Genomic DNA, 12,658 nt, shown 5'->3' with positions numbered 1-12,658 from the left:
CCCAGATGCTGGAAGGGATTCTGGGAGACACACAAGCATTAAAAGTAGGGCACCCCTGGGAGGTGCCTGGGTGGTTCAGTTGATTAAAAGTCCAACTCTTGGTTTCAGCTCAGGTCATGATCTCCTGGTTGTGAGATCAAGCTCTGCATGGGGCTCCTCACTCAGTGTGGAGTCTGCTTGAGATTCTCACCCTCTCCTTCTCCCCCGCCCCCTCCGGAGAATAAATAAATAATTTTTTTTTTTTTTAAAGAGTAGGGCACCATGGGCTTCCTATGGGGGACATGTGTTATATGGAGTCAGGTGCTAACCAGCATAAAACCCTGGGTAAGAAGGTAAGGGGCTCCTGGGTATTTTCTACTTCCTGCCAGTGGCCCTAGAACAGAAGTCACGGTGTAGATGCCTTCTGTGCATGCAGGGCCAGGAAGATTGTGTCAATGGGTCATTTGATCAGTGAAACCATGGAGGGGGCTGGGGCAGAGCAAACAGAAGAGCCCGCGTCCATCCAATGGGGGATGCTGCTGCTTAGTCCCAGCCAGCTGCTGCCAAGTGGGAATGCAGGTGCAGCGTAACTAGACATTGGAATTTCTCGAGATGAATCAAAAATCTGAATTCTAATGCAAAATAATTGCCAGTTAGTTCACATAGAAACAAACAAAAGACGTGTATACATAGAAAAGAGGAAGGCAGCATGGTTTTCGAATTTCAGCAATTCCCCCACATAAGACAAATGGAGCAACTAGAGACCAAAACTACAGACAGTGACAGCAAACCAGGTGATAGGCTACTCCCATGAACCCTAAAACATGCAAGTAGGTGGGGACAAATCACTAAACCCCAAGCCCTGCGTGGTCTCAGCATCTACGTGGGAGGCAGCAGAGGGCGTGGTCAGGTACTTGATGGACCTGAGAAAAGAGCCATACCCAAAGAGCCAACAGATGCTCCCTGGAAAGCAGGGAGCCGGGGTGGCAATTTGAAAACAGCAGTTGAAAAACCGGAAGTTCTGCCCCAGGGGGGAGAGTTTCATAGTGATGGGGAGAAGGGAAGAGACACCTTTGTAATTGCTCCAAGGAAGACTGCCAAAGACACGCAGTAGTCCCACCCCCTTTGGGCGGCCGGGAGGGAGCAGCTTGTGTCCCACTGGAGCTACGGGACTGTCTGCTAGGCTGGCTCAAGTCCACCATATTAATAAAGAGACAGGAAGGGTTGTCAACACTACCTCCCAACACAGACACCTGTCTTTCCCACCGGCTTCCAGGACTCCTCTTGGTGGGCCCTTCCCCTGCCTCGCTTGCCCAGCCTTTGTTGGAAGGAAGCTTAGCAACCAGGGCCTGAGAACAGGCTCAGGACAGGGCTGCAAGAGGGGCAGGGAAAGGCCGGCCAATTGTGCAGCTGCAGGCCGTGCTACTACCCACAACACACACGTGAACAGCGGCCTCCATAGGTTTCCTCTGGATCCTAGAAGGAGAAAAGGCTCACCTGCTTAGATGCAACAATTTCATGCCAGGAAGACACTTTTCTTTGTTTAAAGCACTTTGAAGTCTCCTGTTTTGACTCAACAGGACAAACTCGAGGACTTACAACGGATGCAGTTCCAACCAGTTCGGATTTTTGTACCCATTGAAAGTCCATGAAGTTCAAGTCAAGGAATCTTTTGAAGAAAAACAACAGTTGTACTCCAACAGGACCATCTAGTTTAAGATCAAACATTAGCAGTCAGCAAGGACTACTTGAACACAGGTATGCTTTTAGGAATCCTGTGGCGGCAGAAAGAAAAAGAGGATAATGGAACTGGAAAAAAGAAATAACGAGCTTAAGCAAGACAATGCAAACTTGCTTACAGAACACACAGAGCAACAGGAAGATGAATCAAAGCCACATGCCTGGTGAAGAATCTGGAAGCAAAGAATGTATTACCCAAGGGCCCATCAGAACACATTTTACCAGCTGCCTTCGGCAGTCTTCCTTTGGAAGATTTCAAGATTCTTGAACGAGATCAACAAGATAAACCTTACCAGGTCTCTAAAACAGACCAAGAGTACCTTCATTTAAGATTCGCTTACGTAGAACTTGATACCCAACCTTCATTCTATTCAAAGGTAAAAATATTTAAGGAAATTATGCCAAAGTTGGGTATTTGATAAAGTTTTACTCGAAGTCACATTGTTACTGTATAATTTATGAAGACTTGATTACAAAAAAATCGAAACCTTCTATGAAATTTTTATTTGAAAAAGAATGAAAGTGCCTTACATGAGAATTAGAGACTTAACGATTTTGCTAGGAAATTGCATGTTTGCAAGGTGTTTGTGTTTCTGTCTTTTAAAACTACTTTTAGGGGGGCGCCTGGGTGGCACAGCGGTTAAGCGTCTGCCTTCGGCTCAGGGCGTGATCCCAGCGTGATGGGATTGAGCCCCACATCAGGCTCTTCTGCTGGAAGCCTGCTTCTTCCTCTCCCACTCCCCCTGCTTGTGTTCCCTCTCTCGCTGGCTGTCTCTATCTCTGTCAAATAAATAAATAAAATCTTTAAAAAAAATAAAAATAAAATAAAATAAAAAATAAAACTACTTTTAGGGATGCGTGGGTGGCTCAGTCAGTTAAGCGTCTCCCTTCAGCTCAGATCATGATCCTGGGGTCCTGGGATGGAGTCCCGGATGGTGCTCCCTGTTCAGCGGGGAGCCTGCTTCTCCCTCTGCCTGCCACTCCCCCTGCTTGTGCTCTCTCTCTGACAAATAAATAAAATCTTAAAAAAATTAAAACTATTTTTAAAGAACTGTTTATGACAATGGGTTTAATTTCTATAGGAAAACAATTTTTTTCTTGTACCTTTTGGGATATTGCATTCTAAATAAGATGCTAAGTAGGAGTTAACCAACTTTTAAATATGACTTTAAAAAAAAAAAGAAAGAAACTGGAAGGTTCTGCCCAATCTACTAGTGGGTGGATGCAAGGGGTCTATGGCAAGGTCTGAAGGGATGGAGCAGTCCAGACCCTACACATGTGAGAACTGACCAACACAGGGTCCACATACCGACGAGAAATTGCTGGGTGTGGGACCAAAACTGAGTAGAAGAGGGATAATAGAATCAAAAAAAAGGGAAAGTCTACATAAAAGTGGGGTAGGGGAGCAGAGCCAGAAAATCTTAGAAGGTGAGGTGCCATATTTTTAAATATAACACAAAAACAACCAAAGAGGGAGCTCCTTGCAGTTAGAAAATTTACCCTGAATGAAGGCCTCCTTCACGAAGTTCAGGAAAATTGCATTTACTTAAAAATAAACATCATAAAAATGTTAAGGGTGAGAGCCACACAAAATTATTATTATTAGAACAAAGAGAATAAGGAACAAAGTAACGTCTTTATAGGCGGCAAAAGTATGCCAGAAAGAGACACCTACAAATCAAATCAAAACTGCAGCCTATTACTTCAAAATGAGCTAAAAGACATTAAGGAAATGACATCATCAGCCACATAAGTGAGAGTCAGAATAATCATAACCTCAGAAACTACATGACAAATCAGGAAAAAGTTAGAAGAAAAGAAAAGATAAAAGTCATTTCAGAAACGAAGACCCAAACTAGAGGGAACATGAGAGTAAACAGACATAATAAATAATGCCTTACCGATAACAGAAGGTAAAAAGGAAGAAAATTGTAAGACTCAGAAGAACTGGGGATAAAAAGAAGATAAAAGGAATTCAAGAGAAAATGAAAATACCGAAAGAGACATGGGCTATCGTATATGCAGCAATAGGGTTCCTGAGAAAGAAACCCAAAGCAAGAGGAAAGTGCAAATACTAGAAATTATAATTTAAGGAAACTTTCCTGAAATTACAACAATTATTAAAGACCTGAACCTACATATGGAAAGAACACATGCACACAGTGTACCTGAAAAATTGAGCCCGAATGATGGATAGCAAGACATTTTGGTAAAATTGCTGCACTTTAAGAAGAAAATAATAAAGCAGAAGACAATTATTTAGGCACGTAGCCAAAAAAGAGGAAATGGCTTACAAGGGAAAGAAAAATTAGGTTATCAGACTTTCTGACAATCTGCTTTATATTGGAAGACAATGAAGTAATGTTTTTAAGGTACCTAGGGAAAGCAAATATAATTCAGGAGTTTTATATCCAGAAAAACTGGCTTTCGTGTACAAAGGGAACAGGTAACTACTGTCAGCATGTAAGAACTCAGGGAATAGTGTTCCCAGGAGCTCTTCCCGAGGGATTTACTAGGTAATAAGCTTCTGATAAGCATAATAACCAGAGACATTGGTCTGACGGACTGCTGGTGAACATTACTGCACAGCTCATATAAGAGTAAGACTGAATGAGGACCAAAAGGCAGAGAACATAGTCTGCAAGACAAATGATCTGAAAATATAGATACAATACAATTACACAAGTTCAGGGGACAATGAGGGGAACATGTGCAGATTAAAAAGAAAACATTTTAATTTATTATTTATTTAAGAAAGAGAGCATGAGAGAGCGCACACGCAGGGGGGAGAGGCAGAGGGAAAGGGAGAGGCAAACTCCCCACTGAGCCAGATGCGGGGCTCGAGCCCAGGACTCTGAGATCATGACCTAAGCTGAAGGCAGATGCTTAACCCACCGAGCCACCCAGGCGCCCCATATGCAGATGTTTTTTCCAATCATTTTCAGTAATCATATTTGTGGTGGTAGCATTTGTACTGTTTTTTTCTGAGACTGTTGAGCGGATAATGTGAGATAAAGCAAATGATTAATAGTTCTAATCTTCTTATCTCCTGCATCCTTAAGAAACCAGGAGACTCAGTTTGGTAGAAAGGAGATACAGAGGCAAGAGAGAAGAGATTAGGTAAACTGCAGTTCTGAATTTGAGCTGTAAGTGTCTGTAGTATGTATATTTTTTAGCTCTGTCCACTGAAAAGGCCTAGAAACCATGAGCAATCCAGCAGCAATGAGCATTCCTAGGACACAGATGGTGGTCTTGAAATATTGTTTCCCACTAGAAGGAATGGGGGCTTTTTGAGAAATGTCTGATTTCATTTTTCTTAAAGATTTATTTATTTGAAAGAGTGAGAGAGAGAGAGAGAGAGAGAGAGCACACATGAATGGGGGGGGGGGGGGACAGAGGGAGAGGGAGAAGCAGGTTCCCCACTGAGCAGGGAGCCTGATGTGGGGCTGGAGCCAAAGGCAGACACTTAACTGATTGAGCCACCCAGGCACCCCAAGAAATGTCTGATTTCAGATCTGAGGCTGGAAATGTGCAAGATAAGTCTGGAATACTTTGTCGTACTCAATGGCGGAGAGGATATCCAAGGTCACTAGATTAATGTTAAAGGATGCGGGGGCCAACTTAAAGAACTCCCACTGACCAGCGATGAGTCTGTCTGAACTTCAGTAAAGGTAATAGAAATTGGGTTAAAAACCCATCACATAGCCTAGGTGTCTCAGTCGTTAAATGTCTGCCTTCAGCTCAGGGTGTGATCCCAGGGTCCTGGGATCGAGCCTCACATCAAGCTCCATGCTCTGCTGGGAGCCTGCTTCTTCCTCTCGCACTCCCCCTGCTTGTGTTCCCTCTCTCACTGGCTGTCTCTCTCTCTGTCGAATAAATAAATAAAATCTTAAAAAAGAAAAAACAGCACACATATTTAAATACTTGTGTTCATACTTACGCATTTATAAATACATAAAGTTTATATATATATATATATAAAATTGGTCAGCTCAGGAAGATGACAGGGAACCAGTTCGTTATTTGAAATCTGATAAAGGAAGAGAATGGATCAAGCAAGCATTTACTCTGCTTTTCCTAAAGGGAAAACTATAGGGAACGTATCTCCTTAGAGAGGTATTCCAAATAATAAATGGAAAGAGGTGATTACTCATTGTTTGGCACCTCTAAGAAATGATTGACTCTAGGCATTGAGGATCAATGGCTGCAAGCATTGTAAAAGCAAGAAAAGACACCAGTTGTCTCCTGATGTACCACTTGTGGTCTGGCCAAAGGGGTCAAGCCTGAGTGTGACCAGGCCTCTGGACTCCGTTGCCCATTTGCAGGAAATGTAGGGACAGCGGAGCTCGTTGAGCTGCATCACGAGTGAGCAATCAGCAAACCCCGGAGAGTGTAAGTTGTTAGAAACTGGAAGGGATGGAGAGCAACCTGTAGTGTCTAAAAACACACACCTTAAACGGGCAGGACTAAACTCTGGTCCCTAGAGATGCACATGTGGGGGATAAAACTATGGAGAAAACACAAAGAATGTTTTCCTGTTAGAGTCAGAATGTAATTCCTTTGGGTGGGGGGAGGGAGAGATTGTGACTGGAAAGGGGCACATGGAAGGGACTTCTGGGGTCACTGGCCAAGTTCTATTTCTTGACCCAGGTGGTGGTTATGAGGGTCTTACGATAATATCATAATATTTTTTTCAATCTATAAACTTATTTTGTGTGCTTTTCTGTATTTGTTTTATTTTAAAATAAAAAGGCTTATGTTTTAACATTCGTATCTATGTAAGACGAAGATAACATACCTATGGGGTCCCCTTGGTCACTAAGACCCCCACGTTCCAATTCTGCCTGGAAGAACACTGGGTATTGGGTCTAACATGAATTCCCAACTGAATATTCTCTTGCCTTTTAGACAGTTAAAGAGATTATTCCAAAGAACACGTTGAAGTCATGAGAGTAAACTATGGGCTTTTACTAGGCAGCCAAGAATGAGCTGAATAATGAAATAAAAATTGGCCCAGGGTAGAGGGCTCCCTGCATTTGACATTTCTACTTTATTCTAACCAGGAGCTCTCTGGGAGAGTCCCAGAAAATGTCATGAGAAATGTATATTTATAATGGTGGCTCAATAGTGTTAGGTGAATTCTACCTTAACATCCAATATGCAAAATTTCATGGTAATTGTGATATTTCCATCACAATATATATTTCCATCACAATTAGGATTCTTCCCTTTAAAGGTGAGTTTGGCTTCAAGGTTCCTTTAAATAGCAGCTGGCAGGATAAGGTAAGCATTTGTTTACAGAGCTGTAATTGCTTCACAGTGTGGAGGGAGGTGTGGGCTGTTCAAGGATTGTGCCAGCCCCTGGGCAAACAAGGCATAGTTATACAGAGGGGACCCATGGTTGCGAGGGCCAAGATGCGCATAACAATGCAAAGAATTAGGGACTGTCCTGCATTTTCTACTCATTTCCAACCCCCAACTTTTCTTCTTCATTAGCTTGGATCTTCACACAGTAAGACAGAACTTAACGCTAAGAAAATCAGGGGGTTCAGAATTTCTGAATCACTCTGTTGAGCACATTTTCTCATTATTCAAATTAGTCATAAAGGCTGTTTTTGCTATTTTGGGGTTCTTTAACATCTGATTTCCCTTCCTCTGTTTGGAGACTTCTCTATGGTATGGGATTTGGTGAGAAGAGACTACCTCTCACCCTAACAGCTGAAAAGTCCATGATTCATTTTATCCAGGTTCCTTTGTGGCTAGGAGGCAGGCACAGGACCTGGGTCCAACCCATCAAAACCATTCACTCCAGACTCTGTGGCCGAGAAACAATGATGGTGGGGAATTTTGAAAGCAGTCGTGGAGGGGTGCAGCGCCATCCTGTTTCTATGGAGGGGGTGGCGGACTCATTCTTGCAAACTTCAGTGTCAGAAGCAGGGTTTTCACTGGTCTTGTTCTAGAGTGTGGGCTATCCTGCACAGCCTACCTGTGTTCCTGCTTATCTTCTGAGGATGACTCTATTCTACAGTCTTCTTGGCAATTCTTTGAGCAACCCAGTATCTTTCAACAAAGGTCTTCTCTCTGCTTAAATCATCTGGAGTCTTTTTTCTTTTTCTTTCTTTCTTTCTTTCTTTCTTTCTTTCTTTCTTTCTTTCTTTCTTTCTTTCTTTCTTTCTTTCTTTCTTTCTTTCTTTCTTTCTTTCTTCCTTCCTTCCTTCCTTCCTTCCTTCCTTCCTTCCTTCCTTCCTTCCTTCCTCCTTCCTTCTTTTTTTGTAACTTTATATAATACATATTTGGGGGGTTGAAGAAGGAGTGGAAAAAAGGATGGAAAGAAGAAAGAAGAGAGGGTATGGAGTTGAAACAATATACAGTGAAGGGCCTGTGAATATTCCCTGAGATAGCTTAAGAGCATGTTAAGAATATCCAATGTTCTAGGTAAAGTCGCTTTAAGTGCTCTAGTGTAAGTTACGCCCTCTTCCTTGGCTCCACAAGGTGTCTAGAGTAAAGCATACTCTATACTCGTCAGTGCTTTGTGTGAGTCATGTGGAAAGCAAGGAGAGGGTGAGTTTCACAAATGGGCTATATGAAGTCAGACAGAGGACCTATGAGAAAAACTAGGAGCCCTGAGTCAGAGGAGCACAAGAGAATTTAAGTCCTCTGGATGTTTTCAAACATTTTCAGAAGGGGAGGCTACAGAATGATGATAGGGTTCAAGAAGTTACAAGACCCTGGCTGGCCTCTGGATCTACTCAGGAGTAGTGAAGGAAGCATCACTACCCATCTGAGAGACAAGGACAAGGCAGATAGGCAATGAACTTCAGAGATGGGAATGTGGATGGCAGCCAAGGGTAAGAACTGAGGAAGACAAATGAGGCAATACACAACTGGGAAAGAAGATACAGGGCAAGTCAACTGAATTCTGATGGGTTTTAGTCCTTTTATTTTTAATTAGATATTTTAATTAGATATGATTTTCATGCCATAAAATTCACACCTTATAAAAGTGCAAGTCAATGAGTTTTGAGTGTAACCATCATCATCATAAGCCATCTTTAGATAATTTTCATTACTTCAAAAGTTCTTTTGTGTCCTTTTGCAGACAATCCATATTCCCATTCCCAGCCCCAAGCAAACACTGATCTACCTTCTGTCTCTATAAATTTGTCTTTTCTGGAAATGCCATACAAATAGAGTCATAAAAGATGTAGTCTTTTGGCTCTGGCTTCTTTCACTCAGCACCATGACTTTGAGGTTCTTCCATTATATAGTATGTCTCAGCAGTTTGCTCTTTTTTATTGCTGGATAATACTCCATTGCATGTATATATCACATTTTGTTTATCCATTCAACAGTTAATAAACAATTGGATTGCTGCCACATTTTGGCTATTATGAGTAAGGACACTATAAACATTTGCATACCAGTCTTCCTGTTTTCATCTCTATTGGGTAGATACCTAATTGCTGGGTCACATGGTAACTCTGTCTTTAACCTTTAAGGAACTGCCAAACTGTTTTTTAAAGTGGCTGGATTTTAGGGCACCTGGGTGGCTCAGTTGGTTAAGCGTCTGCCTTTGGCTTGGGTCATGATCCCAGGGTCCTGGAATCGAGCCCCGGGTCAGGCTCCCCTGCCCCCCCAGACCGGGCTCCCTCCATGTTGGGATCTCTCCCCACATCTGGCTCCTCCCCACCATGTAGGGCTCCCTGCTCAGTGGGGAGCCTGCTTCTTCCTCTCTCTCTGCCCTCCCCCTGCTGGTGCTTGCTCTCTCTCTCTCTCTGTCAAATAAGTAAATGAAAATTTTTTTAAAAAGTGGCTCTACTTTATACTTCCACCTGCAATGAATTTTTTCACATACTCACATAGATATTTCAATTTGCATTTCCCTAATGACTAATGACATGCAGTATCTTTTCATGTGCTTATTAACGATTCTTTGGTTTCTTTGGTATTATGTCTACCCAACTATTCTGCCCATTTACTGTTTTTTTTTTCCTTAAGATTTTATGTATTTATTTGAGAGAGACAGAGTGCGAGAGCGAGAGCATGAGGGAGGGGGGAAGGGCAGAGGGAGAGGGAGAAGAAGACTTCTCGCTTAGCAGGGAGCCCCAGTCGGGGCTTGATCCCAGGACCCTGGGGATCCTGACCTGAGTTGAAGGCAGACACTTAACCTACTGAGCCACCCAGGCTTTCCAGGTCTTTTTTTAAAGTAATCTCTACGTGAGGCTCGAACTCACAACCCCAAGATCAAGAGTCAAATGCGCCACTGACTGAGCCAGCCCCTCTTCTGCCATTTAAAAAAATGCACTGTTTGTCTTTTATAATTGAGTTGTTAAGAGTTCTTTATGTATCCTGAATATAAGTCCTTTATATTACTTGCAAATATTTATATTGCAAATATTCTCTCTTACTCTGTGGCTTCTCTTTTCATTTTCTTAATAGTGCCTTTTGAAGAATGATTATTTTTTATTTAGATGAAGTCTAATTTGTCAAATTGTTTCTTTTATGGAACATAATTTTTGGTGTTGTATCTATGAAGTCTTTGCCCAATACAAAATCAGAAAGATTTTCTCCTATAAAGAAGATTTGTAGTTTTAGCTCTTACATTCAGGTCTATGATCCATTTTGAGCTAATTTTTTAAATAAAGATTTTATTTATCCATTTGACAGAGAGAGAGAGAGAAAAAGAGAGAGCACAAGCAGGAGGAGCAGCAGGCAGAAGGAGAAGGAGAAGCAGGTTCTCCACTGAGCAGGGAGCCCAATGTGGGGCTCCATCCCAGCACCCTGGGATCATGACCTGAGCTGAAGGCAGACGCTTAACCAACTGAGCCACACAGGCACCTCAGTTTTGAACTACTTTTTGTGTATCCTATGATGTAAAGGTATAAATTTGTATATTAATATCCTATGGTCCCAACACCATTGGTTGAACAGACCATTCTTACTGCACTGAGTAGAAAATTAATAGACCATCAAGAAAATAATTTATTTTGGGACTTCTGTTTCTGAAAGTATTGTCAGAAATTAATTGACCATCAAGAAAAGAATTTATTTTGGGACTTTCATTTCTGTACCATTGATCTATATGTATATTCTTAGTGTGGCATAGTACCATACTTCCTTAATTTCTGTAGATGTATACAAAGTTTTGAAATTGAGTAGTCCAAATTTGTACATTCACAAAATAGTTCTATTTGACATCTTTAGCATTTCTATATAAATTTTATAATCAGCTTATCAATTTCCTAAAAGGATACTCGATAACTTTCCTGTGTTTGAGTTGAATCTGTAGATCAATCTGGAAAGAATATTGAGTCCTTCAAACCATGAACATGAACTATCTCTCCATTTATTTAGATATTTAAAAAGTCCTCTCAGCATTATAGTTTTCAGTGAAGTTCTGCACTTCTCTTGTTAAATTTATTTTTTAAGAGTTTTACTCTTTTTTATACCATTGTGAATGAGATTATTTTCCTAATTTTATTTTTGGATTGTTCATTGCTAGCATATATATGCAACTGATTTTGAAAAATTGATCTTGTATCCTGCACCTTTGCAAAATTTGTTCATTAGTTCCAATAGTGGGTTTTTTTTTTTATAGATTTCATAGGTTTTTCTACATATAGGATCATGTTGTAACAGAATAAAAAGTGTTACTTTTTCTTTTCCTGTCTGTGTGCTGTTAATTTCCTTTTCTTGCCTTATTACACTGGTTAGGACCTTCAGTAGAATACTGAATAGGAGTAATGAGAGTTAATATCCTTGCTTTTTCCCTGATCTTCAGTGAGAAACATTCAGTCTTTCATTGTTAAGTATTATGTAAATTGTAGGGTTTTCATAGGTATCTTTTATCCAATGAGGAAGTTCCCTATATTCTTTTTTGTTGAAAAATTTTTTATCATGAATGGGTATTAGATTTTGTGAAATGCTTTTCTGCACCTATTGTGATTATGTAGTTTTTGTTCTTTATTCTTTTAATATGGCATATTACATGAATTGATTTTCATATGTTAAACCAATCTTGCATCTCTGGGACAAATCCCACTTGTTCATGATGTATAATCTTTTTAATATATTGATTAATTCAGCTTGTTAATATTTAAGACATTTTGCATTTATGTTTATAGAAAATATTGATCTGTAGGTCTTCTTTTTTGTGATGCCTTCGTCTGTCTTTGGTATTAGGGTAATACCAGTGTTATCTAATGAGTTGAGAAGTGTTCCCCACTCCTCTATTCCCTGAATGAGTTTATGGAGGATTGGTATTATTTCCTCTTTAAAAATGTGATAGAATTCAATAGTGAAGCCATCTGGCTGGGGCTGAGTTTTTTTATGTGTGTAAAAAATTTTTAATTATTAATTCAATTCCTTTACTTGTTAGAGGCCTATTCACATTCTGCATTCCTTTTTGAGTCAGTTTTGGTAATCTGTGTCCATTTGCCTAGACTTAACCGCAGAATTCTTTGCCATGTGCTATGCAGCTGCTTATGTCTCTGCTCAGTTTCTTAAAAATTTCTTATTTTTCTATTTTAGCGTGTCATCCTAGAGCCTTTTTTCCCACCTAGCTTAGTGGTCATCCAATAATTGGGCAGAGTTTGTGCTCAAACACCTCTAGCCAATAGGACTACCACCTTCTGTGGGTGGATCTATGTGTGGGCTGGGGAGTGCATTGAAAGGTCATGCAATTTTCAACTTTGCCACAGTTTTTACTTTCCACCAGGCACTCGCAGGTCCCTGATGTTTGAACAGCCAGGTCAAGCATGGATGTATGGAGAGCTTATCAAGCCCCTTGTAGTCTCTCATCTCTCATTTCCAGGATCTCCCTGTTAAACTTCCACCTAGTTCTTGGGACTGTGGTTCACCTCACCTGGGATCTCAACCTGAGGCTAGGAGAGCTGCAATTTCCCCATTCACAGCTGGCACAGGCTCTGCCTTCCACTCT

General features: G+C 41.0%; 1 pseudogene; it reads left to right on the top strand.

Annotated features, from left to right (window-relative positions):
• Window positions 1-458: 458 nt before the first annotated feature.
• LOC148107988 (THAP domain-containing protein 2 pseudogene) lies at window positions 459-2,049 on the top strand (annotated as a pseudogene).
• Window positions 2,050-12,658: the final 10,609 nt, after the last annotated feature.

Source organism: Ursus americanus, chromosome 23 (assembly GCF_024610735.1).
Source record: "Ursus americanus isolate L20-20 chromosome 23, mUrsAme1.1.p, whole genome shotgun sequence".
Classification (NCBI taxonomy): domain Eukaryota; kingdom Metazoa; phylum Chordata; class Mammalia; order Carnivora; family Ursidae; genus Ursus; species Ursus americanus.
The sequence above is the reverse complement of the archived record's forward strand: the minus strand, read 5'-3'. Positions and strand labels throughout refer to the sequence as shown.